This window comes from Pteropus vampyrus, unplaced genomic scaffold, assembly GCF_000151845.1.
Source record: "Pteropus vampyrus isolate Shadow unplaced genomic scaffold, Pvam_2.0 Scaffold36, whole genome shotgun sequence".
Taxonomy (NCBI): domain Eukaryota; kingdom Metazoa; phylum Chordata; class Mammalia; order Chiroptera; family Pteropodidae; genus Pteropus; species Pteropus vampyrus.
This window is the reverse complement of record NW_011888817.1, coordinates 3,347,840-3,360,776: the sequence shown is the minus strand read 5'-3', so window position 1 is coordinate 3,360,776 and position 12,937 is coordinate 3,347,840. Positions and strand designations below refer to the sequence as shown.

Sequence of the window (12,937 nt, the reverse complement as noted above, 5' to 3'; positions counted from 1 at the left end):
TTAGTCATCTCAGCAGGAATCTTCCTGTATGTTCCCCGTGTCTGGCCCTGTGCCTATCAGCCAGGTTCCCATGTCCAGCTGCACTTAGCAGGCTCTGATTACAACTCGGTTTAATATTTAGTCAATTTGTGTAATTATCATGCCTCTTCCTATATTAAAACCACTACCCTATCCCGGAAAACCTAATGTCAGTTCAGTCAGGTTACACTCTGACAAGGAAAAAATTCTGATTCATTCTAAATTAAATTACAGCAGGCCAGAGAGTGGAAGGAAGAGACTTTCAGCAGTAGAAGCTTTTTGTTTAACCACTCCCAGTGGTTAAACTCCCATTACACGCTTGCCAACATTATTATTGGTTTCTTTTCTCTTTTTGCTTAATTTGATAAGTGAATCACCATGTTTTAAACACACCGTATGGAACCACCTAAAAACGGGTATCTATAGTAAAAATCTGTAAAGATACACAAATCCTCTTCCATAGAAATATCACCACCACCACTTACATTTAGTAAATTAAGATAACTGCATGTCAGGTTTTTAAAAATAGAAAATAGTAAACGTTTGGTGAAAATATGTTATCCCACATGCTTGCTTTCCTTCTCATTTTCCCAGGTTAATTCAGGTGCCAGTATCCATATTGGAAGCTGAGTTATTTGAGGGGGTCAGATGGCCCAGACATTACAAAAGCTTCTTCCCTGGGGGTCTGATGGGGCACACACCCGCCCAGGAACAGTTCCTCCTTCAATCAGGCCCTAAATATGGCAGAGCTCTGGGCCCAGCACTGAGGGGATGCCTCCAGTAGATGGCAGCATCTCACAGTACAAGGGATGGTGAGGCTTACTGACGCGGGGGACCTCAGAAAATCAGCTCCTGAATCCTCCTGCACAGAGACGCGAGCCCCTCCTCGGGGGAAAAAGAGATCTGCCTATCAGCCCCGCACATGATATCCAGGGACTTGGAGATCCTGGACCAACTGAGCAAGATGGGCCCTTAATTCATCATCTTGTCCAGTGCTACCCAAGCTGTGTTCAAGGAACTTAGGACCTAGGAACCTGTTAAGAATGCAGATTCTCAGGCCCCGCCCCCAAATACTTTAGTCAGAAACTTGGAGGGGAGCAGCAATCCGTGTTTCCACGAGCCCTCCTGATGATTCTGACACATTCGGAAATTAGAGAAGCACCTGATTATCTCCAACTTCCTCATTTTAGGAATGAAGAAATTGAGGCCATACAGAGGAGGTAGCAGCTTGTCACACAGCTAGGCAGTGGCAGAGACCACCCTAGGACCCAGATTCCCAGTGTCCTTTCCACCTTAGGCTTTAAGCAGCTTCTTTCTTTTCCGCGTTCATTCACTCAGTCATGCACGCATGCGTTCGGCCTGTCATTACACACTTTGGGCTACGCTGGAGGACCAGGCATTGGGAGTGGTTTCACCTTTCTTCTTCATAGTGGGGCTTTCTCAAGGCTAGAGGTCCAGGATTCAGTATCATGGAAGGATCTACAGGACCTTTGCCAGCTCACCCTGGGTGTTTTCCAATCCCAGTCCAGATGGAAGTCTGATGTGGGCTGCAAATGGCCCCATCCCCAGCTACCTCCTGTCTCCTTGTCCTCTTTCTTGGCACCCGGGGCTCTCTGTCCCATTCCTTACTGACAATCAATTATTTGCTCTTGGAAGAGGCACAAGCTGAAAGCTATCACTGTGCCCTCTCCCCAAAGGATTAATTATTAAATCAAATAAAGCTCCCAGGGAGGGGTTTGCTCTGATGGGACCTGGGCAGATCTAGAGCCCTTTCTCAACCTGGGCATTATTAATATTTAACCTCATGCACTGGAGGATGTTTTGCAGTATTCTCGGCCTCGACACATGACGTCAGTAGGATCCTCGCCAAGTTATGACACCTGCAGACATTGCCCAATGTCTGCTCTGGGTAGGGTTGCCAGGTAAAACATAAAATGCCCATTAAATTTCAATTTCAAATAAACAACAAATAACTTTTTAGATATGCGTGTCTCAAATATTGCCATCCTATATTTTTGCTTGCTGAATCTGGCAACTCTATCACAGGAGCAAAATCTCTCTTCTTGAGAACCAGTGGCCTAGATCTATCTTTTAGGGTCTGCGGTGTGGGGTCAGTAAGTGACAAAATCTGATGATATAATCAAAGGCCATTAGCCTAAGAGGGAAGGAACTTTATCATCCTCATCCCTGTGTCCCTAGGGGGAAAAAAAAATATTATCATTAAATATTTTATCTGATAATATATGTGGAAACACTGAACTGTATCAAATACAATACCTGAGTATTAATGAGCCCAGGACTGGTCATTAAGGACACACTCTCTGCCTTCAGGGAGCTTATGGTTTAGCAAACAAAAGCTGAAAATGGTGTTTGGTTTGACCCACAGGACATTTTTTAAAGATTTGACTTTGTGGTCAACATTCTAAAATTGAAAGCCATTACATAAAAGTCAGAATTTCTAGTGTCTCTTGGAAAATGTGGCCCATCTTTCAAATACTTGAAACATCTGGCGGTTGGGCCTGCATTCCCAATGGCAAGGCCTGGCTAACGCTTAGAGATGCTGGCCTGCTTTGGCTGGGTCACGTGTTCCCCTATTCCCCACAGTCCTCACCACTCCCTGTTGCCCCATACCAGTATCCTTCACCCATTCATGTTATCTGCCTGGCACCTGGATGCATTTCAATTTCAAAGCTCTGGTCTGGTGGGGAAGAGGCATTCGAATGGAAGGTCCTTTCAGGTGATCCATGTAAGGCTGGTGCATTATTCCCATTTTACAAATGAAGAAACTAAGGTTTAGGGAGCTTAAGTGAATTGCACAGGGGCATCACAACTAGACTGGATTAGAACTCAAGTCCCTTGACCTCCAGGGCCTATACCCAAGCCCTACCCTCAGAGTTCCTCATGAGAAACAGCTCAACTGCAGGGGTAAGAACCTGTGGCACTGGGGACCCAGAGGGGAAGTGGTGACAGGGACGGAAGACCAGACCTCCCCATGCTCACTCATCTGTGATATGAGAAAGAGCAAAAGTAAGAGAAAGCTTGTTTGGGGACAGCAGCTAACAGGAAGTCTGATCAGGACCCAGAACCAGGTCTCAGACACCAGGACTCCTCAGCGCCCGGCAGGGTCAGGGAGCTCAGCCACAGACAACCGTGAGTAGCTTTTTGGTTGTTTTAGTTTGGGCATCTTCTTCGTTCCAGAAAACCTGTGTTCTTACCTTACGCTTTGTCTCCTGGGATGTAAGAAGTTGGATGGGCCTGCCTGGGACAGAGGATTGATGTCATATGAAGACTCCTGGAGTTTTCAAGAACCAATCACAGGAAGGCTTAGGGCTGGTGTTGTCTTCGCCCTTGGACATGACAAGAATCATGTCCGCCAAGGTCAGGATAGAAGGTGATAATCACCAACACACAAATGGCCTTACTGTGTGCCAGGCACTGCTCTGAGGGCCTTTCATGGTTTAATTTATTGAATCCTCACAACTGTATATAGTCAGTACTATCATTAACCCTCATCTTACAGGAGGGTGCTAAGCAACTTACCTAAAGTCACACGGGCGTTAAATGAGAATGCCAGGCTTGAACTTAGGCACCCTGGCTCCACGGCCCGCTCTTTAACCACTAGACACCCCGCCTTACAAGGTGCAGGCTTAAATAGCAGTTAGCGGACCCGGAAAGACCCCAAAAGACTAGGGCTGGAAGAAGACTTAGAGATCATCTGGTGAGTCCAAGTGCCCTCGTTTTACAGATGGGGAAACGGAGGCACAGAAAGACTTGCACTCCCGAACGGGGTAGCTCAGAAGTGCAGTCTAGTTGAGCCCACACTAGTTTATGGAGCTTCCACTTGGTGGAACAGTAGTGTTTATGAGTGTGCACTGGGGCCAGTGTCCAGGTGTGAATCCTAGCCCTGTCTCTGGTAACTCTATGGTCTCAGACAAATTAGTCCATTTCTCTCCCACTCATCTTCCTTTTCTGAGAAATTCGGCTCAAGACCATCACTCACAGGCTTGTGATGAGGGTTGATTGGATGATGCTGGCACCAGGATGGGGACCTGCACTGGGCTCAGGATGGCTGTAGTGGAGATTTTGACCTTAACGCCATCTGTCCTCACTGTGGATTAGAGATGAGGATAAATGAGGTCACAGCTGTTTTTCCCTCCAATGAGTAGCACATAGACACCTTGAGGGCACGGAGGCCAGGAGGGGCTAGGGAGGAATTTGGGAAGGCCCTGGGAGGTGGCCCCCTACCCTGCCCTGAGCCCCAGCAACAATTTCTACCAATGAAACATGTCCTTTACCTTTCAGCCAGTTAAAGAAATAAAGGTAGTTAAGGTGGGCACACTGGCCTGGCTGGCTGAGCACAGCCTCCCGCGGCAGTCTCTGCTCTTCCCCGCTCATGTTGTTGCACTTATTAATCTCACCACCTGCTCTCGGCTGTGCATAAAACGTTCTTTTATTCATTCTTATTGCAGCACATGCAATAGGACTCTGAGCCTTCGTCCTACTGGGCTGGTTGGTGATTGAATCTCAGTGTGTGCTGAGCTTCCCTTGCCCCCACCTGCACCTTCCAGCATCGACACTGACTCAGAGGGTCACAAACAGAGTGTAGAGTGTGGGAAGCCCCTGGTTTGTGTGCCACCTTGGCTCCTCCTATGATGGATGCCCATTGTCCAAAGGGGCTTAGTCCCCTGAAGCCCAACCCTGTCCACTTCTCTAGCATGCCTGGAGTCCAGTCTTTGCCAAGACTCAACTCTACTGTATCTTAGTTTCTTCCCCCAGAGGGCCTACCATCTTCCCAAGGCACTTCCGGGGAGCTGAACCCAGGTCCCCAACACTCAAGGGACCCATGACCTCTAGCGCCTTCCCCGTCTGGGGCCATCTCTTCTCTCTCCCTGCCTTTGGATCACAAATGCAGGCTCTTCTCTCTACACCCACCTAGGACACTAGCTTAACCTTCACGCCAAGCTCAGGTTTTCACAGAGGATGGGAAGAAAGGCTGTCTTCAAATGGCTTCTACTTTCTATCCCCACCCCTGCAAAAAGTCCCGAAACCAGGGAATTAAAGGAGTGCTCTTTGAAGGGAGACAGGCAGCCCTACCTAACAGAGAAGGAAAACCAAGGCTCAAAGGCAATGGTGATTTGCTCAAGGTCACATGGCCAAGGAATAGCGAAGCTAGTGTTGAGTCCAGCTCTGTGGGCTCCAAAGCTTGTGCTCTCAATTGCTGAATCCCGTGGAAGACCTAAGTCCTCTCACCCATTAGTCAGGTGACTTTGGGTAAGTCACAGCACCTTCCTAAAAATGAAGCTATAACAGCATTATCAACCTACCTCAGAGGGGTGCTTCTTTATTTTCTTAAGTTAACACTTATTGAACAATCACGACACAGTAGTGCTGTGCTAGCCCTGCAACCTTACCTCGATCGATCCTCACAACAGCCTAAGAAGGAGATGCTATCACCACCCCCATCTGAGAGGTGAGAAACCGAAGTTCACACAGGCTTAAGACCTTGCGAACAAAAGTCACATAGCTGGTGCTATGGGGAAAGCCAAGACTCAGACCTCGGTGCACCTGAATGCAGACTCATGATATATCGTGAGAATCAAATAGGAGAATGGGTGTGGGAAGTGCCTCGTAGGCGCTAAGGTGCAATGCAGCCTCGAGGCATGGTCAGCCTTCTTCCAGCAGAGCTCAGGAAGGGAGAAAACCATTCCCTCTTCCCTCCATCTCATGAGAGGGGAAGGGTCCACAGAGCATGAGATGTGTCCTGCCCCCAACCCCATGCCACAAAGACCCCAAAAGCCAAGGAAATAAAATGGCAGACAAGGGCAGAACAATGGGGTAGATCAGGTGGGGCGGAGCCCCCAGTGTCATTAGAGCCAGGTGTGGGAGGAAGGCTCCCAGGATCCCATCTAAATGGGGAGGATGTTGGAGAGACTCAGGCAGAGGTAGGTTGGGTTGAGCATCCCTTGGGTTTTGCCCCCACTCCCACAGGGGAAGCCCCTCAGTCTTCTGCTTACACTGCAAGTTAGAGGCAGCCTCTCCCACCAAAGCCTCACCCCATCCCCTCTTCTCTCTCTGTGGGCTGGGGCCACCCAAAGTTCCTCTTTGAGAACCACAGCTGTGTTCACGGTGTTGCCTCTGCCAGAATTCAATGAGTCCATCTTCTGTGCATCTCCATGGGTATGTTTGGATCTTGGGGAATCTGATGGAGCGGGAAGCAGGAATAGGAGTCTGCTGAGGATCAAGGAGGAGCAAGATGCTTCTCTAGTCCTCACAGGAGACTCATCTTAATATTCACTTGACCGATGAGGCCAGAGGCTCAGACATGACAGGTAAATGGCAGAGACAAGAGTCAAGTCCAGGTTCGTTTTTCCACTACTTTCCATCAGCTTTTCCCAACAGAGAGGGAGGTATTCCAGAAGGTTCACATCATGAGAAGATCATGGCACCTGTTTCCATCTTTTTTAATTAGCGAAAAATTATTTTACTGCTTAAAAGATAATTTTCTTAGTGTGAGAGCTTCTTAGGATAAATGGAAAAATCAAAAGCAGCAGTTAGGGTATTACGCTAAGTGAAATAAGTTAGACAGACAAAGATAAATACCACATGATTTCACTTATATGTGGAATCTAAACAAATAATAATAAAACAAGAGAAACCATAGATATAGAGAACAAGCTGATAATTGCCAAAGGGGAGGGGACAGAGAGATGGGTGTTAGGGGAAAAAAACATATTTAAAAAAAATATGTGATGAGCTATTACTAACCTTAAGCCCACTTAAGGTTAGTAATCCATTAAACTCTATTTATTGAACACCTGCTCTATATAAAGATGGGATGACAGCTTCTGGGGGCATGGAGATGACAAGACAAGCCCCTATTTGGCAGAAAGAAAAAACAAACAAACAAATGCACTAAAGCAGCAGTTAGTGCTGATCGAACCAAGGATAATGGTCATGACTCCCAACCAAGCCGTTTAACATTTAGCCACTCAGTGTGGCTTTGGCTGATACGTGGTCTTATTCTTAATTTTACATTATTTAATTTATACCTTTAATGAACCAACAATTAAAGACAGGAAGCAAAAGGAACTCTTTCACTCACCCCATTTACTCCTCACAATGGCCCTGAGTGGAGATATTTTTATTATTCCCATTTTACAGATGAGGATACTGGGGCCCAGGGAGGTGAGCAGTTTGCCCAAAAGACCACAGATTTCGTAAGAGGCAGAATCAGAACTCACAACTGTGACTCAGGGCTGGCTCTTAAGCCTGTCTATATATTTCCTTCTTATTCTCAGTTGATCCTTCCCTGTTAACCACCTCTCTTCACAGAAGCAGGAGATAGAAATCCACCTTGCAAATTAGCGTACTGTATTGCTGGGTCTGATACCAAATCCCAGACCAAAAATAGTAACAAACTTTCCTCTTTACAGTCCCAGGACCAAAAGCCGAACAGATCCACAAATGCACATGCATCCATTCTATTCTAAAGGGATAGAGGGAGTGTGCATGAGCATCGGCTCCCTAGATCTCGGCCCATCTCTGGCCTCTCCTCATCCCTCCATGGCCTGAGTGCCCACAGCAGGTTAAATTTATCATCAGCCTCTGCCCAGCTGTCCCTGTGAACCTCCAGCCACTTCGTCACCACTCGCAGATCTTAGGGGCTCAAAGCCCTGTCAGTCAGTTTCCGTGCCAGGGCTAGTTCCCTCAATTATAAAATGGAAGTGATACCAGTCCTCTTCTTGGCTTGTCATGAAGAATATTTGAGTTCATGTGTAACATGCGTACAATGGTGTCTGGATGCAGTATGTGGTAAGCACTCACTCAGTGTTACTTGCTATTATTGTCATAATCACCAGTGTGTTTCAAGAGCTACTCCTCTAGAGCTCTCTACGTCACTGCCGCATCACCCCCACCTCTGTTCCGGGAGCCAGCTGGATTCCAACCCCTACCCCCACTGCTGCAACCCTAGAAACAGCTAGAATTAAAGTGAGGGCAGGGACCCCATCCTTTAGGCTCTGGCTCACCCAGGAACAGGTAGACTAACCAGAAAGAAACCACGGGTGATTCAGAATGCCTACCATGCAATTAACATTTTTCTACTCTCTGTGGTGTGGAGAAGCCACCGTGGAAAGTTCTTGCCATCATTCAAGAACCTCTTTGTCCCCCTGGTTCTAATGCCTTGCTTGTCCTACAAAGAGAGCACTTGATGGGCAGAAAAAATGGCCACTACTTCCGGGTGTAATTTTAACAATTTTAACAATGTTCCCCAAACCCACCTACTCCCTGCTATGACCATACACTTTCCAACGGCTGATGATCGAGCGCTTTCAGCAGTAGTGAGCTACCCCCAAGGTGAGGGAGATCAAGACACAGTCATCAGTCATTTACACTTTAATATGACTGAGTTTTCAAAATTTCCTGTAGCAGATTTTCTTTGAAAGAGGGATATAGGTCTTTTCATTCCTATTATAAAGGTGAAAATAAAGGGCAGAGAATGGAAGAGATGTGCCCTGAATCACAAGGGAGCTCCCCGTAGGGACAGAACTAAGACATATGTCTTCAGACAGCATGTGAAAGTGTCTGTCTTGAGCCCCTGAATCCTGGGGTCTGGTGAAGCAGAAAACAAGGAAATTTGTGCTACTTACAGTATTTCAAGAACACCGCCCCCTCTTCCCCAGGAAAAAGAGAAGTCCCCAGGAGAAAGCTTCAGGAGCTGGCTGAGCAAAGGGGAGCAGGAAGTATGATGATTCTGGGCCTGGGCCTGGGTTCAAACAGGTTCTGCCCTTTGGTATGACCTCTGGGCAAATCACTTCATCTCTGTGCCTCCTATCGCCTTGTCTGATGGTAATAGTACCGCCTCCTTTGCTTACTGTGAGAATTAATTGAGTTTACATGCAAAGCCCCGTGCTGGGCACACAGCAAGCCATTATGACTCAGGTACCTTCCCTCACTGACACCCCTCACCCCCGCATTTACAGAGGGGCAAGTTGGGCTCTGAAAATCTGTTCCTGAATCCTCTTGCCACACAGATCCTTTGAGAGTCTCTTTTGAAATGTTAAGCCAGGCATTCCTTTCTTGCTGGTATAGACTCTATCAAGCCATCTTTCCCCCCATAAATAGATCAGTTGTGTCCACTTTGAAAATCTGGAAGAATATAACCACGCTTGAGGATTTTCACAAGTGTCAGAAAGAACCCCTTCAACCAATTCATTCAACAAACATGTGTCAAGCAGCTATCGTGTGCAGGTAGTGTTCCAGGCACGTGAGACACAGCAGCGAACAAAACAGACAATAGGCTCCTACTCTTTTAGAGCTGACTTTCTAGTGTCTTAGCAGCCAGTGGTGCTGCTGAAGGCCCTGGTTAGAGAAAATGTTCCAAAGAAGAAAGGATGAAAAGGGAAGAGATTGTCACCCAGAATGTGAAGCACTGTTGCCCCTCCATCTTCTGCGGGCAGGGTCTGGCAACAAGTCTAGCATAGCAGCCTGGGTTTGAGTTCTGACTTTGCCACCTACAAGCGGTGTGACTTTGGGCAAATCCATCCCTCTTGAACCTCAGTTTCCTCATCTATAATATAATGGAAATAAGACAACTTACCTGCCAGGGCAGTTTGGAGGATAAAAGAGACAATGCAGGGAAAAGGCCTCTTACGGTACCTGTCGCAAAGGAAGCACTAGGGAACAGGGGCAAATGCATGTGCTTCATATACTTTAACCACCACGACGTATTGCACCAGGCTGAGTGCAAAAACAGAAATAAGAATCCAGCTGCCAGATAAGAGATTTGTCCCCTGCCCCCCCAAAAAAGTATTTTCACTAAAAATATGTTGTATCTATTAACATGTAATAGGATTATTAAAGATATTTTTAAGTTGTGAGTTTTATTTTCTAATACAGTAAAAACTGATGGATGTAACCTACATCGGAGAAAGCTCTTTAGGGTCTGTGTAATTTTTAAGACCGTAGAGAAATGCTGAGAACTCAGAGAACTGCTACTTCCAGCTTTCCTGAGCTGGCTTTCTCGAGGCCAGTTCTGTAACCCAACAAACACCCACACCCACCCCCTGTGGTTAATTGCACAACTTCCAGGTTGGAAGTACCCTTTGAGAACTCATCAAAAACCCCCTTCTGATGCGGATGGACGCACTGAGAACAGGACCGTTTTGTCTGAGGTTATCCAGCTATCGGGTCCACCTAAAACTGGAACCGGAATCCAGACTCCTGTCTCCTTGGTCCAGGGCTCCTGTCATGACGGCAGGTGCTGATGTCTTTACCCCCCAGCCTGGTTAATAATCATCAGGCTCCCAGTGCATTCTCAGCTTCCTGTTCACTTAACTCTAAAATCCTGAATGAAAACAGAATCTTCTCCCTCCTGCCTCTTACCTCCCTCCTTGACTCCCCCAACCGCCCAAGGCACAACAGAGATGACTTTGTCACTGTCATTTGTTGCCAACTAGCAAAGAAGTTGGGAAAGTGAAGAGAAAGCTATCATATGATATACATGTTACATATAAGCTGCCCTCAATGGAGGGCTTGCCCTGTGCAGTAATTAATTACTGCACATCAATTAAACTTCAGGCCTCACCACCATCAAGGAGATAAGTACTGTTTGTTATTCCCATTTTACACACGAGGAAACTGAAGAAAAGAAGTGAGTGACCTTATCCGAGAGCACAAAGCTAACACTTGGCTGAGCCGGGACTGGTGGTCAGGTCCGTCTGACTCCCAAGTCCCTGGGCCTGACTGGTAAATCTTTGCAGGTGAGATGGTCAGGACTCCACCAGGCTGGTGGGGACAGGACTATAGTCTAGCGAATGACAGCAATGGAGGTGTTAGTGAGTGAAATTGGTCAGAAGAGGGAAAAAAGCCAAAAAGAGAAAAAAAAAAGATGTGATTGAGCCCTGGCACTAAAAATGAAAGGTCGTCTGTGCTTGTCAGGGTCCCTTACCTTAGTCACTGTCGTGCATTAGATCCTGGCCCTTTCCCAACCTGACTCTGTCATAACACGGGGGCTCAAGTCCTGCCACTTGCGGTGGAATTTGGGGCGAGTGCCTTGCCCTCTATGAACCTGTTTACTGAAGGAACATTATCTATTTTCACTTCAGAAAATAGCTGTGAGCCTGCCCCCACAGTGCCAACTGTCAAGTGCTATATAAATGCAGGCATCACTGTAAAAAGGAAGTTGCATGGGGTATAAGGTAGTTGAAAAAGAGGAAGAAGATAAACTGCCCAACAAAACTGTCCTGTGGGTAGATCTCAAATCCGTCAGCTAATGTACCAAGTATTGGTCTGGAGGTGGGGAGAAAAGAATGTAGAACAACAGGATGAGACCCTGCTCTTCAGAGGATTAGAAAAGAGCACAGGTCCCCAGTGCCCCCCAGCAAGTTTCTTCCCATCTCTGGGCCCGTCCTCATCTTTAAAAGACGGAAAATAATAATACCAGCCTCCCAGGGTTGTTTTGAGGCTTAAAGGAAATAGCGTGTAGACAGTGCTAGTACAATGCCAAGCATTCATTATCATTATCATTTGGTCTTCTTTTCATGTGGCAATATTGGGGTGAGAGATAGTAAGTGACTCCTCCATAGAGCTAACGGGTGCCAGATCCAGGGCTCACATCTTGAGGACCTGCTTTTTAACTTAGGACTTTGTTTCCGCATATCGCATGCATGTTCTATATTTCAATCAGGCAGCCAAGCTATAGCTTAATTTGTTTTAAATAATTATTTAATCTGCACATCGAGAATGTGGGGATTAGCTTCCCTAGTCACGGATGAAGAAACTGAGTCTCAGAGAGTTCGAGTAATTTGCCCCAAAGTCACACAGCCCACCAGTGGCAGAGCTGGGATTTGAACCCAACAAGGTTTCAATCTAAAGCCTTGGCACTTAACCTTTCTACAGTGGAAAGTGGCCTCAGACACCATTTAGTCCAGTTCCTCCTGGGAGGGAGGCTGGGGATGATACAGACAGATGACAACGGAAGGTCCGGGGAGAATGTGTATCCAGACAGCTGGTGATGACCCCACAGACTTCTGGATTGGGGTGATGAATGGTGAGGGGATAGCAGGCTCGGGGTGGAATCCTTCAACCCCACAGAGCAGACTATCGGGGACTGGGTTTCATTGATAACCCACAGACATTTGAGAGGGGAATTATAGAGGAGACCTTAATGATGATCTTTTGTCCCAATTCTGAAAATTACAAATTTTTCTTAAAAGAACAGGAGGTGGCCTATATTATGCATTAGGGAAGTTGAAATAAAAGCAAAGCATTAGAAACCACTAATAGGAGCAATAAATGAGTCAAGAACCAACCTCGAACGACCCAGGCCTGCAAGCATGCATTGCATTTAGCTCTGAGTTTCCTGGCAGCCGAGGGAAAAAGAAACACAGAAGTCTGCCTGAAGAAGCTTGCTTTTTTTCCTAATAGACATTTGTTCATTCATTCATTTACTCATTCAGTAAGTCAATTGAAAAATGTTTAAGTGCCTACTTTGTGCCAGGCTCTGTGCTCAAGTGCTGGAAATCCCAGGAGGAGTATATTAAAGAAACCGGTTCAGAAAAAGACCCCTTTGGCAACCCTTTGCATCTCTCCCCTAGGACAGTTTCCGTATTTTGCCTGGTATCCATAAACTTCTCTTGTAACTTATATCACCAGAGAGATTTTTAAGTTCCTTCCCCCAAGTGCTGCCCACCCCCTCTGCCAAATCCATTTTAGGAATGTCTATCCTGGTGTTCTCTTTACGAGGTCAGCGAGCCTGGACAGTTGCCAACATTCTAGTTCACTTTCTGCTCTAGACCTACTGCTTGTGGTTCCCGTCTCTTTCCGCAAGCCTGGTTCTCTGGGTCAGGAGCACTATGGTGAGAAGCTCATGGTCAGGATTAGGGTGAAGGAGGACTAGGACTGATGGATATGTCAGCCA

General features: G+C 46.7%; 1 protein-coding gene across 1 annotated transcript in view; it reads left to right on the top strand.

The window, feature by feature from the left end:
- Positions 1-3,133: 3,133 nt before the first annotated feature.
- Positions 3,134-12,937, top strand: part of CNR2 (cannabinoid receptor 2) — an 18,662-nt gene continuing 8,858 nt past the window's right edge. The window contains exon 1 of the mRNA XM_011357596.1: positions 3,134-3,168. The gene's annotated coding sequence lies outside the window, so the exon portion shown is untranslated. The remainder of the gene's footprint in view (positions 3,169-12,937) is intronic.